The sequence below is a fragment of the Delphinus delphis genome, chromosome 19 (genome assembly GCF_949987515.2).
Source record: "Delphinus delphis chromosome 19, mDelDel1.2, whole genome shotgun sequence".
Taxonomy (NCBI): Eukaryota; Metazoa; Chordata; class Mammalia; order Artiodactyla; family Delphinidae; genus Delphinus; species Delphinus delphis.
The window spans coordinates 20,710,272-20,728,547 of NC_082701.1; the positions used below are offsets into that span (position 1 = coordinate 20,710,272).

General features: G+C 50.0%; 1 pseudogene; it reads left to right on the top strand.

The window, feature by feature from the left end:
• The first annotated feature begins 16,896 nt into the window (after positions 1-16,896).
• Positions 16,897-17,991, top strand: LOC132414581 (methylsterol monooxygenase 1-like; annotated as a pseudogene).
• Positions 17,992-18,276: the final 285 nt, after the last annotated feature.

Genomic DNA, 18,276 nt, shown 5'->3' on the forward strand with positions numbered 1-18,276 from the left:
ATCTTCTCATGTTCCTAGGTATTCTGAAATTTCAAAATCTTGTTTGTTCTTTATGCTGGGGACTAGAGGAGATCTATTAATCTGAAGACTTGAGTTTTTTTGGTCTGGGAAATTCTGTTCAATTATTTATTTGAATATTCTCTCCTGCTTTCTCTCTTCTACCTAAAATACCTATTAATCAATCCTAGACCTCCAGCACTTTTTTGTGTCTTATCTTTTCTCTAATGAAATTCTGTTTCTTTCCCTTTCTGCTTTATTTTCTGACAGATTACCTTGACCTTAACTTTCCATCTTTCCACTGAATTTTAGTTATATTTTTTATGTCCAGGGACTTTTTTTGTTCTCTTAATTGTTCCTTTTTCATAACACTACTCATGTTTCATAGATATAGTGTCTTCTTGAATTCTCTTTTTAAGTTCTCTTCTACCTATAAATTGTTTCTGTTTGCTTGGAGGTCTCTTTTTCAGTTTGTTTATCTTAGTTCTTTCTACTTCGTATTTCAGGTTTCCTCAAATAGCTTCTGGCTTATGGTTGCCCATTCATAGTTAAGAATGAAGCAGTAGAAAAGTTTCCTGAAAGCTTTGTGTACACAGATAAGAGGAACTGAATGGCAGGCTTTGTTTCAGAGTGAGCTGGCCTTTGTGTTTGGGGACTTCTAAATGTCAGCCTGCAATATGCTTTACTCTAGGATACCACCTTAAAACCAGCTCTCCTAGTCTTCCTCAGACAGTTTCATTTCTTTAAAGAAGACCCTCCCTTTTAGTGGGGAGGAGGAATATTGGGAAGGGAGTGGCAGAGCTGAGCACTCTGCATACCTGGCTGAGTATTCTGTGTACGAGGGGCAGAGAAATTTTTTGTCCCATTTATAGACTTTCAATTAGATCCCCATTTTCAGCCACATACCCACTTCCCACCCTTCATTGCACCGAGTATATCCACATCTCAAACTTCTTCAGGCTTCCATGGATGGCTCAGCTCCCATCTTGGCTGCAGATCCTGCCGTGTGCCTCCAGCCTGCAGCATCTCCATCCTTCTTCCTCAGTCATAACTCTTCCATCAAACCACTCATCCAGAAATTTGTTGAGACTTCTCTTGTCCACAAAGCCCCCCCCCCCAACTCTTTTCTTTGGAAAGACTTATATGTTTATTATTTATTTCTGAGACATTTCCGAGGAGGAGGAGATAAACCCATGTGCATTTGGTTGGCCATCACAAACTGGAAGTCCCACCTGCCTTGTAATGGGAGGTGGTGGGTGGTGGGCATGGGACTGGGTTCTCTTTTACAATTTTACAATTTTACTGAGCAGAGTGTGAAGTCTTTCTAAGAGATGACACATTTACAAGAAATTCAAAAATATGCAGAGAGATGCATAAAAAAAAGGAAAACTTTTTTTAATTACATAACACATTTGAGTGTGTTGATTAAAATATATTTTAAATATGAAACTAAAATCAGACATGTCCCTAAAGCATCTCCTCAGAATCTTAAACATTTCATAGAATATACTCAAGAAACCACTGGCCTAGTAAAAAGAGCATGGAATTGGGAGTCAAATAAACCTGATTCAGATCCTGGCTCAACCATCTGTTCTCTCCAAATGTTACTTCACTCATCGGTACCTACCTCCTTACATTACTGGGAGAATTGAATGAGACAGTATACATGCAAAGTACCTGGCACAGAACCTGGTGACTAGTAGGTGCTCAGTAAATGCTGATGACTATTCTTCCTCCCCACTTCATACTGAGCTTCTCACCACGCTCCACTTTGTTCTACACTATTTGCACCTCCCTCCTTCTCTAACTCTTTGAGAGCCTGCTCAGTCTTTAATGTTCAGATCACACATCCCCACATTTACAAAGTCTTCTCCCACCCTCCAGAAGGTTCACGGTTCTTTCTTCTGTGCCCCACCCAACCCTAGCACTTGTTCACACCTCCGTTGTAGTTCTAATCTCTCTGCGACAGAGAGAGCTGTGTGCACATCTGTCCCTCTGCTGGAGAAGGATTCCCCGAAGGCAGCATCCTGATCTTGTTCCTAAGTTTCCCCCCAGCACCCACTGTGGTAGCTGACACATAGTAGGCACTCAATAAATGTTGGAATCTAATTGAATTGCAACAACCTAACCTGAATTAGGGACAGCCTGAAACAACGGCCAGGCTGAGACACAAAAACCAAGCCATGACCCAGAAAGACAGATTCTAACTTGTCCATGACGCAGACACCTTGTTCCTTTCCTGTTGGAGTTTCTGAGCTGTTGTCATCATGACCTCCGCCCCCAGTCCTGCCCATGTGCCAAACACAACACGTTCAACTCCGGGAGACAGAACTTTGGTTTGGCTCGTCCCTTTCCCCACCCCATGAGACAAGAGTCAGGAGGACCAGACAGAGCTCACCTGGATTTATGGGAACCCACTGGGTGGGGATAGGATTTTTCATCCTCCAGAATGACATGTTTTAGCTCTGGGCTGGGCTGGGGCAGGATGCCTTCTCCGTTATTCTCCTTTGCCTTCTTGGGAAGCACATGACAGAGGAAACATCTGGGGCTCTGGCCTCTCCCCTCTTCCTCCCTCTGCCTTCACCTCTGACACAGGCAGGGTCAGGCCATGCATCAAGCAAAACCTCTGTTTTGTGTCATATCTCTCATGACACTATCTGTAAGCGGGACCCTGTTCTGGGGCCTCACACACACTACCCATATTGGGGGTCACTGGTGTCGTGAAGAATGTAAAGTCCCTGTCCTTCAGGAACCCCTGGTCTAATGAGGGGTGGGGTAGGGAGATACAGTATAGTCCCAGCCCTCGAGTTGCTCCCCAGCTGATGCGGTCACACCCACACTAGGGAATACCCAGTCCAGAGTGGGGGGCTGCGCAGGTGCACACAAGCATCACCCAAAGTTGAGTAGATACAGCCCCAGTCATGGCACCTACTGTGTACCAAGCATCTGACATATGTGCATGGTCATACCCCAGGGGTGCGGTCTCAAAGCTGTGCTATCATCAAAGGTGGCAACCAAAAAATAACAATTTCAAAGTAACTCGGTTTGTTGACTTGAAATGCCTGAACCCGAACAAAAGGGCTTCATAGATCCCAGCGATGCTTCTTCAGTCTTCTTGCCCATCCGCTCTTCTCCCTCATACACGGCAGCTGCTCCCAAAGCCTCCTGCTCTCTTCGTCTTGCCCCTGCTCTTTCTTCTTCTCTCTATCCTGCCAACTCTATGCCGCATTTGCCCAACGATCTTTCTGACAAATCAGCCCCTTCCTTAGAGGCCAACGGAGGCAAAGAAACCGAGTCAGCCAAACCAGAATTTTCTCCAACGGGCAGGGAGAAGGGAATGCCTGGGAAAGAACACTCATACACTAGTAATTTCCATCCTGTCATATATATATATTGGTTGACACATTGTCCTTATTCTGTAGATGAAAAACACTGAGTTTAGCAAGTAACACGTGACCAGTGGCATGCCACTGATCCATGAGGCAAGAGGGACTTGAACCCACGCCTTCTGGCTTCTGTGCAAGGGGAGATGTGGTCCCTGAAAGGACAAATATCAATTAGCAGGGTGCCCAGAGTGAAGGAGTCGGGTGACTCATGGCTCTGTGGAAAGCATCTCCAGGGTGAGGCAAATTTTTCTTCAGTACCTCAGGATACGTATGTGTTTGTGTCTGTGCATCTGGGGAGTCAGTGAGGTGACCACGGGGAGTTCCCCTCTGCCGTTGTCCACTGCCCACACTTCCCAGTGTGGGAGGACATTCCACAAGGAGCTGCTCATTCCGGGGAGGTTCAGGGAGGACTGTGAGGATGCCTCCAACGCTAAGGAAGATACACAGGGTCAGAGTGGGCCCGGGGGCTCCTGGGGACCAGCCTGAAAGCATAATTCACTCACGGGCGTCGTGTTACAGAACGTGAAGGTTCTGTCTTCAGCAACACCAGGCTGGTGTAGCAGAGAATTTTGCCAATTTTACAATTGAGAAAACTGAGACCCAAAGAAGTTTCACCGCCAGGCTGACACCCAGACCTTCTGACTCCTTCCACAACCTGCAGCCACCCCGGCTGCTGGGGAGGGGTAGACACACCTGTACCCCACACCCCCAACCCACCTGAAAATGGTGCTTCAGACGGCCTTTGACACCTCCCTCTTTTCTTTCTGGAGCTCCCAAGTGACTCTGGACATGGGCTCCTCAGGGTAGACCCAGGGAGCTTGTCCAGCTGGCTCTTTCCTGGGCTCCGCAAATGGAGGGATGCAGGCAATGACCACACTGTGGGGTGGGGATTTGAACGCTGGGCAGGGGACCGCTGGGGACCTCTTCCTGCTCTGTCACAAGCCCACACCCAGGGCGGTCTTCCTCCACTGCCCAGGAGGAGGTGGGAACATATCACAGGGTATAGAACCCCAGTGGGGGGAAGGGGACAAGACAGGAGGACAGAGGGCCCTGAACAGTTGGGGCACTCACCCCTCTCCCCCATGCCCAGCCCCCTTTAACTGGATTACCTTTGTCTTATTGGTCTACACTGACTGGCAAGCTTCCATCTGAAGAAAGGGTCCGGCATCCTCCCTTCTTTCTGAGGAATATCTTTGTACAGGGTTTGTTTGCAAGCATTTTCTGTTGTGTGTGTTTAAATCGGGATTTCCCTCTCTATTCAGGAGGTTCCCAGGTGGCGGATGAAGATGGGCCAGGGGAGTTGTCTCACCTTCACTGCTCCTGGGTTCCGCAGCTCTTGACCCCAGAAGTATTGAAAATCTGGCTTCTCCTTGAGGCCTCCGTCACTGGACACCTCTCCCTGCTCAGTATCTGAACTTTCTGAATCTCCTCTGTCTTTTACCTGCCGTGGTTCGACCCTGCCCGATCCAGATGCTACTACCAAGAGTTATTTCCCCAGTTCTTCCAGAAGGGAGTTTGTGTGGGGTATCTCGGAGGTCCTCAAAGACATGGGCTGCCCCCGTGCCCTCGGACCTTCTCACAAGAGGTGAGCATCCCTGGGTTCCAGGAGGGATTTTGCTTCACCTACACGTCGGTTCCATGTCGAACGTAGAAGATGCCACTGAATGATGCTTGTTGGCAGTTAACTGCCTTCTCTCTTCTCTTGTCACCTCTGCACAGCTGTTAAACTCCATCGCCTCTTTTAAAGCCCTCTAGCTCCACTGATTCTGGCGGTGGAATGCCTGGAAGAAGGACCTTGGTCCTGGTCTTCTTTGAAGAAAGAATTCAGCAAAGAGATCAAGATTGTGAAATTGAGACAGTGTTTATTAGTAGCAAAGTACATGAGGAAGAGCATGTGCGGGTGAACCTGGAGTGAGCTGCTCACAACAGGGGTGGCTTAAGTTGCCCATATGGGCTTTCTGGGTTGTCTCTGGCTAATCATCTTTCTTGTGCCCATATTTGTTCTGACTCAGAGTCCTTCCTGGTGTGCACGTGCATATTCCAGCACAAAGGTTTCTGGGAGGTTGACAGGACATATTATGGGCTGGTGACTCCTTCCTCCTTTCGTCCCTCCCCTAGACTGAGGACCCCTTCTGTGCAGGTGTCAGGCTGGGCTTTCACCTAATCAGGACCCGATGCTCCTGCTGGTATCTTCTGTCAGCAGGAGACCAGTTGCAACTGCTCAGTCTGGGGCCTATCTATCTCCTACCCCACCAGGACACTTCATCCAAAGACCGAGAGTACTAAGGGAAGCAGGTGTCCTAGTCCCTCACGCACCCTTCCCTGTGACCTGAGCACTTTGGGCGGATGCCCAAAGGTAGTGAGACCAGAGCAAGGATTTGAGGCTGTTCAGTTCACCGCTCACATTGGAGAATCCTACCCTGGAAGGAAGGCAGGGGGCTGGATTGGATGACCTTGGGCCCTCAGTGCTGAAGATCAGTGGTGGGGTTGCTCCTAGAGCCCCAGGGGCTGGTCAGCAGAGTCTCTTTTCCCTCCGACCTTCCAGGAAGACGTTCTTCCCCTCCTTGTGCAAGTCTGTTGACTGGTCTGTGAAGCAAACCCATGAGGCCAAGGAGGGAGCCAGAGGCAAGGAAGGCAGTGGGAAAACCAGCCCGAGATCAGAGGCCTGAACTCCATGTGTCCCCAGCATCACCATAAATCCAGACCCCAGCGCCAGCCACAGCAGGGAGTGGGCCCTGGGGCTTTATGAATGAAATGAGTGGAGAAGCGCCTCGAAGCCAGCGAATGCGCCCCACAGCCTGAGGCCTGAGGCCTGGGCCCTGCCAGAACCACAGACAGTCCTCGGCACCAGGAGGACGGACGGATGGGAAGACAGAGCTGCAGCCCCACAAACCCGCCCCCACCACTCACCACGCCGCACATCAGGAGGGTTCCTCAGAGCCTCCTGGGGGGCCTGCGGGTGGCAGGGAGTTACCTGGCAAGCAGGACTCTGGGAGGGAACGTTCCTCAAGGCCCCAGTTTCAAGACAAAGAAACAGCCCTGCCCTTAGGGAGCTCTGCTCCAAGGGGGAGACCCAGGCCTTCCTTGGGGTGTAGCAGGGGTTGGGTCAGGCTTGCTCACTGAGACACCTCAGGACTCCACCACAACTCCCTCGCCCAGGGCAGGGTGCAGCTGAGGGTGGAGACTCCGTGAATAAGCGGTGTTCCCAAGGACTGCGCTTCCAAAGGAAGTGACTCAGAGGCAGGGAGAGAGGAGAAGCCCTCACCTGGCCTAGTGGGCTCAGCTGCCCCGGCACCTGGGAGACTCCTGTGCCTCCGCACACCCTCAGGTGCCACTACTCCCAGAAAAGGGCCTTTGGAGACAGGCCCTTGTGTGGCTCAGGGAAGATGCCCAGGGCCAAGAGTCCAGTAAATGCTGGTAGGGTCAGGAGGAGACCTTAATGAACTCCTCTCCCAGAGCCCTGACTTCTTTCTGCCCGGAGCTCAAATGAGCTCAAACAGTGTTTGCAGGAAAGCATCCACTGCAGGTGCCTGGTCTCCCCCGGGCATGCGCCTTGAACACGTGCCAGCTGACTCTCCTGAGCACTTGGCACTACACCCTGGCTGATCTGCCTCCAGCCTGTCCTCCAAGACAGGCAATGAGCTGCCTGAAGGCAGAGCCCAGCCTGGCTCCGGCTCCCCAGGGCACTTTGCTCAGAGCAGATTCACGATGGGTGTTTACAAGTGTTGAGAAACCTACTAGGAACAGTATTTCTTAAGGCCGGTCACGTACCCGCATCAACACCACCACCCTAAAGCTTGCACCGTCTCGGACCTGCCACCACCTTGGAACTAGTCTTCCAGCTTCCTCTCTTGACCACCAGTCCCATCCTTCAGGCATACCACAGCCAAAGGATCTTTCAAAACAGTGTCATCATGCTTCTTCAAATACTGCTGTTCCCACTGCTCTTGAGATAGATCTAAAATATCTAACCCGGTCTGCAAGGGCTGGGCCTTGGCTACTTCTCCAGCCTTGTCATTGTAAGCCCCATTCTTTGTGTACCAGCTGCACTGATTGTCTCTGGCTCTTCAAGTGGACTACTATCACTTCTACCTCAGGACCTTTGCACTTACAGTTTCTTCCACCTGCCAGCTCTTTCTCTCTGCCTTCACACTCTTTGCCTGCCTAATTCCTATTGTCTTTGGACGTCAGATTAATTGTCTCTTTCTTGGAGAAGCCCTCCCTGACTTCCCAGAAGCAGGTTCCCCATTACATATTCTCAAAGCAACCACAGCTTTTCCTTCATAGCATCTTTCACCATTTGTAATTATACATATGCACGGTTCTTTCATCAATGTCTATTCCCCTCCTGCCCCAAAGTCTATCAGCAGGATATAGACCACTGCCCAGCCCCAGCTGAGGGACACACCTGACCTAGAAATGTTCTGCACCCCAGTGGGCTGAAACTTGGGAAGTACCTGACCCAAGAGGTGAGCCCCACCCTGTGCCAAAGGTGTTGGGAGGAGGAACAGGGGTGGGGAGAGGCCTGCGTTCCACCAAAAGGGAAAGGGAAAGCTGAGGAATATTTAGAGAGGGAGATAAGGTGGCAAAAAGCAGGAAATGAGCTGCTGGGAGCTGTTGGCTTGAGGCAGGGCAGTTTAGAATGAAGGTTGCAGATCAAAGTCACAGGAAGTGGGCTGGTTTTTTCAGTAACGGAAGAATCAGATCAAAGCCACACTTTCCTGTCTGGGTGGGGTAGGCAATTCATTCACTTATTCACCCGGATTCATACATTATCATAGGTCATTCTGCAAATATTGATGGAGCACCTCTCTCTGTGCCAGGCTCCGTGCTATGCCCTGAGGCTACAGTGATGAGTAAAAGTGAACTGGACCCCTGTTCTCCTGAATTCGCAAGCATCTTGCTTAGTGTCCAGACCAGTTTTTAAGTGGCAAGGTTGCAGTCCATTTAGTGAGTCATTGCCAGTAGTTTTAGAAATGAAATACAGAATGGAATGGAATGGGATGGGATGGAATGGAAAATATCACTGTATCCCACATAGTAGAAGGAACAGGAAAAGCACTGTTTCAGTTGTATATGTATTATGTGAACTGGATACCAGCATAAAATGTATTTCTTACCGTTGGTCATGATCAAAAAGGTTTGAGAGGGTTTCCCTGGTGGCGCAGTGGTTTGAGAGTCCGCCTGCCGATGCAGGGGACACGGGTTCGTGCCCCGGTCCGGGAAGATCCCACATGCTGCGGAGCGGCTGGGCCCATGAGCCATGGCCGCTGAGCCTGTGCGTCCGGAGCCTGTGCTCCGCAACGGGAGAGGCCACAACAGTGAGAGGCCCGCGTACCGCAAAAAAAAAAAAAAAAAAAAGTTTGAGAAATACTAGTCTAAAATAAATATTATTTAACTAATTCCATAAGCCCATAACGAAAGTCTGTGATAGGGAGCATGCAGGGACAGAGTGCTACGGAGAATGGAATGGTACAAGCCCCATCTGGCCTGGGCTGGGGAAGGGTGGTCAGGGAAGTCTTCCCTGGGGAGAAGATGCTTGAGGGAGGAGGAGAGGGAAGGGGTGAAGGAGGGGGAGGGGGAGAAGCTGTTAAATAGGCCTATCTTGAGAGGCCCAGCGTGGGGCAGAGACAGGCAGAGAGAACTATGTGGGCCATCTGGAAGGAAGGAGCATGGAAACTTTAAGGGAAGGAGAGCAGAGGCCTGCAGTTTGGAGAGCAGACAGGAGGATGGAATGACTTGAGGATGGAGAGGCAGGAAGGAGTCTTGTGGGGCTTGTTGGAGAGTTTGGCCTCTGAAAGGCAACAAGAAGCCGCTGATGGGTTTAGTCATTCCTGTATTCAACAGCAGCTCGCCAGGTCATCCCTTGACCCGGCTGTCTTGGTTCTGGTGACACAAAGGTGAAAGCACCTGCAAGCCGCTTCCAGGCCAGCTGGGGGTCAAGACAGGTAGGAAATGGTCAAAGCAGACTCTCATCCCAGTTGAGCAAACTGGTATCTTGGGCTGGGTTTCCCCGTGGCAGACTCTACAGCAAGAATGTGCATGCCAGGGACTTCCCCAGCGGTCCAGTGGTTAAGACTTAGCGCTTCCACTGCAGGGGGCGCAGGTTCGATCCCTGGTTGGGGAACTAAGATCCCACATGCCGCTTGGTGCGGCCAAAAAAAAAAAAAAAAAGAATGTGTATGCCATGCACCCCAATGTTCACTGCAGCACTATTTCCAATAGCAAAGACATGGAAGCAACTTAAATGTCCAATGACAGAGGAATGGATAAAGAAGATGTGGTGATGTGGTACATATATACAGTGAAATATTACTCAGCCATAAGAAAGAACAAAATAATGCCATTTGCAGCAACATGGATGGATTTAGAGATTATCATACTAAGTGAAGTAAGTCAGACAGAGAAAGACAAATATGATATCACTCGTGTGGAATCTAATTTTTTTTTAATGATACAAATGGACTTATTTGTAAAACAGAAACAGACTCACAGATTTTGAAAACAGACTTATGGTGACCGTAGGGGAAACATGGGGTGGGGAGGGGATAAATTAGGAGCTTGGGATTAACATACACACACTACTGATATAAAATAGATAACCAAAAAGGACCTACTGTATAGCACAGGGAACTCTACTCAATATTCTGTAATAACCTATATGGGAAAAGAATCTGAAAAAGAATGAATACGTATATATGTATAACTGAATCACTTTGCTGCACACCTGAAACTAACACAAAATTGTAAATCATCTGTACTCCAATTAAAAAAAAATAAGGGGGGCTTCCCTGGTGGCGCAGTGGTTGAGAGTCCGCCTGACGATGCAGGGGACACGGGTTCGGGCCCCGGTCCGGGAAGATCCCACATGCCGCGGAGCAGCTGGTCCCGTGAGCCATGGCCGCTGAGCCTGTGCGTCGGAGAGGCCACAACAGTGAGAGGCCCACGTACCGCTAAAAAAAAAAAAAAAAAAGAATGAGCGTGCCAGTCACTTACTTGGGGGGTGATCCCAGGAAACACTGGTAGGAAAATGGAAAAGTGACACAGAGAAGGGTAGGAGCCAGTAGAGGGGGGTTAATGAGCGCCTCCCACCGGGGACCTCCAGGAGACCGCAAGGAACAGAGCTTCCTAAGGGAGAAGAGCTCTGGTTTCCATCATCTAGGTCTCATCTTTCACTGGCTGAGCCTGCTCCTGGGGACACTCCTGGCCTGTCTCTTGCACAGGCCAGGCCTGCTTCCACTGCAGAGAAAGCCATCTGGAAGAGCTGCAGGGCTGCAATGCCAAGGGGACATGGACAGGGCACTGACCGTTTCTGCCAAAATCAACCTGTACCGTGTCCAGAGCATTCTGTGGTCCCTTAACTCATCTGCATTTGATTTAGGGTGATGACCTCGAAATCTCTAACTCCAGTTTTCACTTTTCCCCTGGCCTCCAAATCCTTAAGTCAACCAACCATCAGCCAGACCTCTCCCTTTGGATGTCCCATGAGCACCTCAAGTCATCAGATCCTAAACTTAATTCACATGAATCTCCACCCCCACCAGCAAACCTCCACCTCCAGTTTCCCTATTAGTATGAATGGAATCCCAATTACCCAGTCACCCGAGCCAGAAACCAACTCCCTCTTCCCACTGCCTACAACCAGTTGATCACAGCCCCTCAATCCCATCACCCCTTGGTCTTCTCCATCACTCCCAGCCTGAGGGTACCCCACTGCTTTAACCCAGATCCACACATTGGCGCCCTGGCTGCCTTTCCCACCCCCCATCAGGCCATCCCTGATACAGCCCAGTCGAACCTTCCAAAACACAGATCTGGCTGGATTTGTCCCCTGATCGAAACCCTTGATGCCTCCCCAGCTGCCCTGAGGATGGAGTCAAACACTTCTGTGTGGCAGAAAGGCTTTCCCATCCCCTCCTAGCCAACCTAACATCCCACGCCATCATGACTACCATCCCACCACATACGCTCCAACTATTCTAAATTATTCCTAATTCCCCTGACACAAATCCATTCCTTTGCTAAATCCACTCTCCAAACTCAACATCCTCTGCCTTGTCCATCTGGCAAACCATCCTTTCAGTCTCAGCTCAACTCTGCCTCCTCTGGAAAGCCCACCCCGATTCCCCCCAAGCTCCCACCGTATCTTAAACATCCTCCTTCAGAGCAAGGGCGTCATGAAATTGTTGTTTAACCGCAGATCTGCCTCCCCTGTGAGAGCTCTTTGAGGGCAAGGCATTATTTCATCTTTGTTTTCCTCAGAAACTAGCACACAAACTGCTCCCAGAAAACCCTCCATAAATATTGACCAACCAATGAAGTGACCAGGCTCAGGTGACACTGCTGGACAGTGACCAAGCTGAGATGGGAAGCTGGACTCTTTCCCACCCTCACGTCAACACAGGTGATGCTGACCTGTTAAGATGAGAAAGCACATAGTGGCCCTTCATCTCCCTGCACGGCACTGAACCTTGTCCACAGGACTCGGAGTCGTCAGGACAGTGGGGACAGTTTGCACTGAGCCATCCACGCTCTCTCAGGACCAGAGGCAGGGTCAGACCAATAGACAGGCTTTGAACCTGGGCAGAGCGAGGAGTTTCTATCTCACTGGGCACTACAGACAGTCTTGACTTCAGGGCTACTGGGCTCTACCCACATGGGCCAAATGGGGCCAGCGATCTGCTGTCTGGTGGGTGACTCTGGACAAGTCGCTTCCCCTTCGTGGGCATCAATTTCCCCACCTGTAAAATGACAACTTGAACCAGGTCCATTCCACCTCAAAAATACTATGATTTGGGGAATTCCCTGGCAGTCCAGTGGTTAGGACGCTGCGCGTTTACTGCCGAGGGCATGGGTTCAACCTCTGGTCAGGAAACTAGGATCCCACAAGCCACATGGTGCGGCCAAAAAAAAAAAAAAAGTCAAAAAAAAAATACACAATGATTTTGGCTGTAATCCCCCCAAGAAACAAGACTGAGGGCCAAACCAGGGACTAGTGACATGATGTGGAAGAACACAGTGTTCGGGGATGACTGCCCACTGCCCAGCCTCTGCCCTCGGTACCTGTTGCCCTAGGTGAGTCCCTTTACCTTCCGCAGTTTCCTCATCTGTAAAAGAGAATAACGGCGGCCACTCTGCGAGGCTGCTGTAAAGAGAAATGCCCTGAACGACGCTAACGTGCCCGCTGCACTGCTTGACCCCTGGTGGATGCCATAAGCGATGCGGTTTCTGTCCCCTGGTACTAGAAGACGCCTGTGGGTGCACAGCCCGAGACCGGTTCACCTCCTCCCCTCCCTGCCTCGCCCCCAATCCCATCTGTGGCTTCCCTCACCGCTAAGCTCAGCTCCTCGCTGGAGGCTGGCAGAGTCCCCAAGTGGCCAGGTGAGCGTGGTCAACCATAGACGTGACCACCCGAGATCCCAGACCAGAGTGGCAGGGCCTGGATCCACACTGAGGTCTGGGGGCTCCGAGCCCAGAACTCCTGTCACAAAACAGCAGACCCCCGTGTGACACAGGCCCACTGGCTCACTGCCCACCCACTGTCCAGCCACCCTCCCTCTGTCCCCAGGTGACCCCACTGCATTTCTGTGGTTTGGAGTTTGCTGGTGTGAGGGCAACTGAAGTCTTGGTCCCCTCCCACCAGCAAATGGGGAGGGGTCTCCAGGGGCCAAATTCTTTTTCAAATGAGATTTCCGTGGTTTCCTCAGCTGAGGCGTCTGCGGAGCAGAGAACAAACAATGTGGAATTAAATTTCTCTGTGGAATTAAACAGGCCCCGCAAGTGAAGATCTAAGCATCTCTTTGGGCGTGGAGCCGACTTCGCCCGGTGCCAGGCTGCACTCCCACTGCCTTCCAGTCCCAGTGGTTGAGCAATCCCAGCTCCCGAGGCCATGCACCCCTTCCCCCACCAGCAGCCTCTCCACCCCGTGTGACCTCAGAATTGTCACCAGAGAAGGACTCCAGCTTTTAATGGATTCAGCTGGGGGCCCCCCGACCCGGAGACAGCTGGAAACCCCGAAACAGGGGCATCCTCCTGGGACGGGTCCACACCACCTGTGTCTGATGCCCCCACCACCACTGGGCGGGATTTCGGGATCAGGTTGCAAAGACTAGGGGAGGAGGTGAGACTGGCTGTCTCCCTGCGTCCCCAGGCCCCGGCAGCATATTCTAAATGGTCAGACCCCAAAAGTCACAGAGGAGAAAAGAAGAAAGGTGCAGAACCACCGGCTGACTTTCCCCAATCCCCAGCCCGATACCATCTTAGACCCTGGCCAGAAAGGCCACTGCACATGTGGTCTGTCCATCCAAAAGAATATTATTCTGCCACTACTTCAGGCATGAAGTACTGATTCATGCAACAACACGGATGAAACTTGAAATCATGTGCTAATTGAAAGAAGCCAGTCACAAAAGACCACAGAGTGTATGATTCCATTTATATCAAATACCCAGACCAGGTAAGTCCATAGAGACAGAGCACAGATTAGTGGCTGTCAGGGCCTGGGGGAGGGAGGAGTAGGGAGTGGCTGCTTAATGGGTCTGGAAGTTTCCTTTTGGGGTGATGAAAATGTTCTGAAACTAGATAGAGGAGGTGGTTGCACAACATTGTGAATGTATCAAGTGTCACTTACGGTAAACTTTATATGTATTTTAACACACACAAAGAGAGACAGGCAAGACCCTTGCCCTGTGTCCCCAGCTGTAGAGCAATCCTGCTCTGGCCACCCCAGGGGAAGGAGGAGTCAGAAGGTCCTAGTGGATGTTCCCACCGGAGCTGTGGCCTCCCTTCTAGACCATACATGGCACACCAAGGACAATCATGTTCCAGCCTGAACAGTCCTCAGATTCTCCAGGTTCCTTTTCCTAAAGGCAAACCACACCCTGGGCCCCAGGGCCAGGCAAGGGACAGCTATTTGCAGGGGGAGTGAACGGTATTTAGGTCATCTGGCCTGGGCTCTCCAGCCCTCCTGGTGCCGGATGGAAGCAGGAATGACAAGAGAAGAGGGGTCAGACCACAGGCCAGGGACTGGGACCCAAGGGCAAGCCCTCCCTGGGCAGCTACCTGCTGGCACAGAGTTCTAAATCATCAGAATTACGAATTTGGCCCTGGCCTTCAAGGTCATTATGAAGGTATATATGTCAAGATAGATGGGTAGACCATATTTGATTAACAGTTTGTAAGCTTGACTTTTGGCTTTGGAATATTTAGACTTGTGGTATTCGTCTGTATTTGTCTTCTGTTGCTGCATAACAAATGACCACAGACTGAGTGGCAAAAACACCCATTTATTAACTCACAGCTCTGCGGTGAGAAGTCTGGGTGAGTTCAACTGGGTTCTCTGCTCCCACAAGGCCAAAAGCAAGGTGGGCTCTTATCGGGTGGTTCTGGGGAAGAATCCGCTCCCAGACTCGTTCAGATGGTTGGCAGAATCCAGTTCCGTGTGGTTGTAGGACTGAGGTTCCCATTTCCCTGCTGGCTGTCAGCTGAGAGTTGCTCTTGACTGAAATCCTTCTCGTGCTTTCAATCTCTCTAACGTCCTATTCTGCTACCAGAGAGGAGAAAATGCTCTTCTTCTTCTAAAGGGCTCATCTGATTAGGTCAGACCCATCTCATTAATCTCCATATTTTAAAGCCAACTGACTTGGGACTTTAACGATATCTGCAAAATTCCTTCATAGAGTACCTAGATTTTTTTTCTGTTTTTTAAATTTACTTATTTATTTATTTATTGGCTGCATCGGGTCTTTGTTGCTGTGCGCGGGCTTCCTCTAGCTGCGACAAGCAGGGGCTACTCTTTGTTGCCGTGTGCGGGCCTCTCATTGCGGTGGCTTCTCTTTGTTGCGGAGCATGGGCTCTAGGCACACGGGCTGCAATGGTTGTGGCACGCAGGCTCAGCAGTTGGAGCTCGCGGGCTCTAGAGCACAGGCTCAGTAGTTGTGGCACACGGGCTTAGTTGCTCCAGGGCATGTGGGATCTTCCCGGACCAGGGCTAGAACCCGTGTCCCCTGCATTGACAGACGGATTCTTAACCACTGCGCCACCAGGGAAGTCCCCCTAGATTTGTTTTTGATTGAGTAACCAGGGAATGGGGTCTTAGGATGGGGACATCTTCAGAATTCTGCCTACCACTGCCTCCTTTTGAAATCTTCCCCCCAGGCCTTGAAACTGTTAGTGGGAGCCTGTTCCAGCCCAGCATGTCCAGCTCTTTCTACCTCAGGATTTAACTCATGGGAACTTTGCTTAACCTAGAGCAAGCGTTGTCAACATCTGTGATACAGATGCCACCCTTTCTCCTTCAAGGACTTGATGAAATGCCACCTCCTCCATGAAGTCCTCAGCCTGAAACCCAGGCCGAATTAATCTCCCCTGGACAGCACTTTGCTGGTACCTCTCCTCTATGGCACATCCCAGCCTGCTTTAGAGTACAGCTGAGAGCTCTGAGTCCTCTCCAGACAAGGACCCTCCTGGGCAGGGGCCACTGGACATTGGACACTGTGCCAGGCCCAGCAGGGACCCAGAGAGATGAATCAAAAGCCATCCCTGCCTTGGAGGACCCCTCATAGTCCAGCAGGGCCAACGAACCTAGTGTGCCCATCGCTGTACATAACTTCCAAACACCCTGTGATGCGCATATATTTACAAGTGAGGAAACTGAGGCTCAGAAACATTCATCAATTTTCCCAGAGTCACGTGGTCCATCTATGGGAGAAATTGGGTGTCCAGCTCCAGAGGCTAAACCTGTAACTCCCACACTAAAAAATCTTAAAGAATTTGGGAGTTCCCTGGCGGTCCACTGGTTAGGACTCAGTGCTTTCACTGCCGAGGGCCCGGGTTCAATCCCTGGTGGGGGAACTAAGATCCCACAAGCCACAGGGCATGGCCAAAAAAAAAAATCTTAAAGAATTCAACCCCCCTGACTTCTCATCTGGGGTCAGACACTGTTACTCGGGCTGTCACCTGCTGTACCCACTCCAGTGTTTCCATGCCTTCACTTATAAAGATGTCTTTCTCAGACAGGTGCAATGGGCATAGGCTCTGTTACTCATAGCTCTTCAGGAACTCAAGCCCCTTACAGCCCACTGTAGTAAGGGCCCCTGGGTCCTCCACATCCGGCCACCGGACAGGGGAAGAGAGTGAGCCACGGTGACGTTTTCAGAGGTCAGACCAGGACATGGCATGGTTTACATTTCTTCAGCCACATTCCACTGGCCAGAACTCAGCCCATGATTCTGTCTGACTGCAGGGGAGACTGGGAAATGTAGTCTTACTATGTGCCCAGGAGGGAAAGGAATTGAATTTGAAGAACAGACACATGGGTGTTGCCATGAATGCCACACGCTTTGGCCACATGTGGCTCCAGGGGTGCTGTATGCAAAGGGCTGCCTGGTACCGTCAGTGACAACAGAACTAAGCTCAAGAAATGAAGACAGGGGTGCCTAGCGAAGCTCCGGAGGCGGCGGCTGCAGACCCAGTGGTGTGCAGAATTATAAGGCTGTCTGCTGAGATTTGAAAAATGACAACAAATGAAAGTATCAGCATCTTTAGTTCAGCATCCCTGGCTGTGGGATATGGAGATTCACTTTTACCTGAGAATCCTCTGCAGGAACCATTTTAAAATGCTTGGAACTATATGCTGAATAATTATACAAAGTTCCAGATTGCAACATGGGGATCCCTCATAGTTCATGAGGTCCTTTATTTCTTGTTCTGTTTACCTGGATTTTTGTTTCAATCTATACCTTACATGAAAAAGTACAAAATTCAAAAGGATAAAGCAGAAACGTGGGGAAATCAATGGAAATATTTTAAAGTATTTCTCTTTAATCATTTTTGTGTCCAGCTTCTTTGATTTGTGGAACCTATTCTTTTACAGAGTATTTCAATATTCCTTATGATTGGGAAACAATGCCAAGATGGTACATGCTTTTGGCAAGATGCTTTGGCTGTGCAGTGATTGAGGATACATGGCACTACTTCCTGCATAGGCTCTTACACCACAAAAGAATACATAAGTATATTCATAAAATTTGTCGTGAGCTTCAGGCGCCATTTGGAATGGAAGGTGAATATGCACATCCTCTGGAAACCCTAATTCTTGGAACTGGATATTTCAATGGAATCATGCTTTTTTTTTTTTTTTTTTGCAGTACGTGGGCCTCTCACTGTTGTGGCCTCTCCCGCTGCGGAGCACAGGCTCCAGACGCGCAGGCTCAGCGGCCATGGCTCACGGGCCCAGCCGCTCCGCGGCATGTGGGATCTTCCCGGACCGGGGCACGAACCCGTGTCCCCTGCACCGGCAGGCGGACTCTCAACCACTGCGCCACCAGGGAAACCCTGGAATCATGCTTTTATGTGATCCTGTTATTCTTCTTTGGGCCTGGGTGACCGTTTATTTTACAGAAACTGTTGATGTCCATAGTGCTTATGACATTCCTCTCAACCCTTTAAATCTCATTCTTTTCTATCTCAGCATCACAATTTCCACCACGTGAACTTCATTGGAAACTACGCTTCGACATTTACATGGTGGGTTAGACTTTTTGGAACAGACTCTCAATTTATTGCCTACAATGAGAAGATGAAGAAGGTTGAGAAAAAGACTGAATAAACACCTCACATAAACCTTCCTCAAGTTACACTTTTCCTGAATTGAAGCTAGTAGCTAACATTGCTTCTGGGGAGTGGAAATAAACATGTGTCTTGGTTGCTAAGTGATAAAAAGAACATTAACAACTTTTAATTATCTCCCTAGTGGGAACTTTTATATGTTTAAGTACAGTTTCCCTGAGGAAGCTTTAAAGGCCATGTTGCTAACCTTACAAAAAGGATTTTAGTGATGGAAGGAATATTAATGTATGTCTTTTCCCCAAGTTGTACCATAGGCCTGAAGCTG